This window comes from Vitis vinifera, chromosome 7, assembly GCF_030704535.1.
Source record: "Vitis vinifera cultivar Pinot Noir 40024 chromosome 7, ASM3070453v1".
Classification (NCBI taxonomy): domain Eukaryota; kingdom Viridiplantae; phylum Streptophyta; class Magnoliopsida; order Vitales; family Vitaceae; genus Vitis; species Vitis vinifera.
In genome coordinates this window covers 17,927,700-17,931,719 of record NC_081811.1, presented here as the reverse complement: position 1 = coordinate 17,931,719, position 4,020 = coordinate 17,927,700, and positions in this window count along the sequence as shown.

Here is a 4,020-nt window from a genome sequence, read left to right as displayed (position 1 = left end):
TTGACATCAATGTTTAATATCTTGTACAGAATATCCATTGGACAAATTTGAAAAGAAGCTCCAACCACTTAGGCATATAGTCATCTTCATCATCATGGCCATCTCCAAGCAAAGCAAAAACGTTAACTATAGCTATATGCTCAACACATGGGATTTGACTTATTTCATTGGCTTAGGAGTTAAGACTCTAGGAAGTAAAGGGTGGTCAAAGATCAGGCGTAGCGGACTTTCCCAATCCTATCTTTCCTTGAAGTAAGTCCGGAGCGGGAGCAACTTCTACAACAAATTAAGACTAAACTTGATGACTTGGAAGGGGGGTTTAGAAGGTAGTTGTAACCGCATGTTTATCATAGAGATAAAGCGGGTTTCATATCACTTTCCGGAAAGCCAGTCATACTATAACCGTATGGTTCCATGAGGATCATTTTTCAGTGGTTGTGATGCCCTTTGGCTACTAAACAAAACTGTAACTTAAAATAATATTTAATTAAATTAAAAGAAACTAACTAATGTTAAACATTAATGTCCAAGCTTACATGTCATATTAATTTATGAACAATTTTTTCTTGGATGAATTCCAACAAGTATAGTATCCTGGGTTAGGAACTTTTTCCAATGTACGATTTCATAATCTTCTCTCCAATTGTGTCTCACAAGATTATAGGGTTAAACCCATAAACACCTTGATGGATTAGACAAAGTCTCATACTAAGATGCGAAATCAATTTTGATATTATTTATAACCTTTCAATCTCTTTTGTGCGGACATTGTCCACTTTGAGTTCAATGAATCCTCACAACCTGAAAATGTGTCTATCCTATTGAATAGAAACTCTCCGTATTTATGATGTTGATTTATAAAAAAGAAGAAATTGTTTTAAATTTTGTTTTACGGGTGAATGGGACCATGAAAAAGGAAAAAAAAAAGGAAAAAGTTAGTAGATATTGAATAAAATGGATAAAACACACACACACACACACACTCACAAATATAAAAAATTCCTCAACCGGTTTAGAAAATTCCTCAATCGGTTGAAAAAAATTCCTCGACCGATTGAGCAAATTCTCAACCGATTGCCACTGGTTAAACCGGTTGCCACTAGTTAAAAAAATCCTCAATCGATTGACAAAATTCCTCAACCGGTTGAGCAAATTCCTCAACCGGTTGCCACTGGTTAAAAAATTCCTCAACCGGTTGAGAAAATCCGTCAATCGGTTCCCTTAATTCCTCAACCGGTTGCCACTGGTTAAAAAATTCCTCACCCGGTTGTTACAATTCTTTAACCTGTCTCCACTACCTTCACAAGTCGTACCTATAATTCACACCATAACCTATAGTCCTATAGGTACTAACTATATAATTTTTAGCATAGATAAATGAATATATATATATATTTGAAAAGCAACCCAAACTATATAGGGACAAAAAAAAATCTAATTATCTAAAAGATCGTAGAAAATCAAACATGTCGAACATGACGATATGTGGAGATGGAAATTATAAATATTAGAAAAACAACAAATATCATAATAATAAGTTTTTCATTGCTCGTGTCGACGTCTTTGTACAAACAATAGCGATGATGGTTTGTTTTTCTCTATTGCCTTCGTGTAAAACTAAATCACTTGCTATTTCCCGACGTAGTTTAACAGAATTACATAAGTCGGAGACCATCATGGAATCACCATTGTTGAATGTCTGCATATGTTTAATGACATGCACTCCACAATCCCACCTAAGAAAAATAAAAGAAAAGAAAAACAACTTATTGAATGGTTGTATAATTATAGCTCAGATAAACAATAGTAATGTGAGTTATGTATTATACTAACCCATTCTCTTGGGTCGGAATCGAAGGAGCCCAATCAATGGAGAATTGGAAGACATCTTTCCCTATGTCATACAGTTTGAAGAACGTTTGACAAAATTCAACCTAATTTATTATGAAAGTGTTAATAAATATGGAAGAGAAAAAAAAATAGAATAAAAGAAAAATATAAACATGAAAGCATACCACTGTTTTGACACTCTGAAACCGGAACTTGTCTCGATTATTCGATCGTAATGAATCCAAAATTTGGATATGTGAGTTTTTGAAGTCAATGATGCACAGATACCAATGACCGGGGCATTCGTCATGCATTGGAATAAATAGTTGTAAAGTTAGAAAAACAATATATATGAGTTGGGGCACAAAAAATCTACTATATTATAGGTGAAAACAATATTTATTCTTAATTTCATATATGCAATTAAACATTAGAAATAATTACTAACCTTCTCGCAATCATCCAATTCGCTAATGTACTTACTCATGATGGATGTTTTTCTATCAAAAAAAGGATGAGGAGTCCCGCACAAAATCATTTGCTAATAATAAAACATAATACAAACATTAGTATATTGTACTTAATACGTAAGTAAACAAGAAGAGAAATATGAGCTTACTGAAAATGTCGTGGGAAGATAGCATCTTATACTTGTAATGCCTATAAATTGCCTCTGAAAATAATTTAGCTTTGAGGCTTCTAGATTTATTACCTGTTGTTAAACAATAACTTCAATAAATTAATTTAATTAATTTAGCACACAATTGAAATAAATGAAGTAGGTACTTACAACATCCATCAAATTTTGTCTAGGGCGTAAGCACTCAAAATCTCCATGAACTCCATGTTCATGATCAAAGTCAACAAGAAGCTCACTAAAATAATAATATGTTAAAACATTCTTTACTAAATTGGAAGCATATGAAGGCTAAAATTGTAACAAGACATCTATTAATATTCTAGACACTACAAACCTTTTTGACAATGCTTTATTGAAAACATAATCAGCAACAAGAGATTGAAGTACATTGAATGATTGACCATCCACCACGTCTTCACGAATGGACATGGGGATTGACTAAATCGAAAACAGGACATAATTATTACCTATATATGTTGAGTATCCAAAATAAGAACATGATATTAAACTATTTGTATTAAACCTCTAATGTTTGACGTTTTCCCATCTTCCTTAAATTGTGTACAAACGGGGAGACCTTGAATTTACTTGGTTTCCTCTCCCTTGATGTACGTGTTTTCATGACATGATCGGGATAACCACATAGTGCTCGTAATGGTTCCTAATATGGAAAATACCACTAATATACATCTATTTACTATGTAATGGTTAAGTAGTTGTAAAGAAAATATTTTTTTTCTTTTGTATGATACATACCTTTCCATAATCTCTTCTACTCCTTTTGATTGGAAGTGGTAGAATATCTACATTTTCGTTTGGAATGATATGCACTTCAATTGATGTAGCACATGCATCTTCATTCTTTCCATTCAAGTCCTCAGTGCATAACTTCTCAATTGACAAAGTGCGAACATAATGTTCATTTCCATTCTTATTGTCCTTATCTTCCAAACTTCTCTCGCATGAGAGAATGTCATTCTTCATTCCCTCATCGTGCATTCTCAAAGGTTTTCCGCTTGATCCAACGAAGAGACCTTTCAATGTAGTATATTTCTCCTCAAATTCAGTCAAAACTTTTTCACACCTACTACTTGCACCATGACACAAATCAATTAGATGTGTCTTTAATTGTTCAAAGGTTTTATCCATCTCCATTAAGCTTCCACCGTGTTCCTAGTGATATATAGGAACTTCATTAATAACATAATAATACAAGGGTTCACTACTAATATTGATACTCACAATGAATATTGTAAAACGTACTCGTTTAATAACATCTTTATTTGGATTGATTTCAAATTTCTGCTCATCATCATTCTCCCTCTCCATTGTCATCACATTTCTATCAACACAATCCCTTATCTCATTTTGTATCACCCATATTTTGACCTACAATATATTCATCAAAATATAACACATATCAAATTAAAAATCACTAAAAACTTAAACCAATATTAAAAGACTTTTGAAACTATAACTTACATTGTCATTTGCATATCCACTGACTTTTTTCAATCTTCGTTTCATGTCCAGTACTTCATCATCTCCCC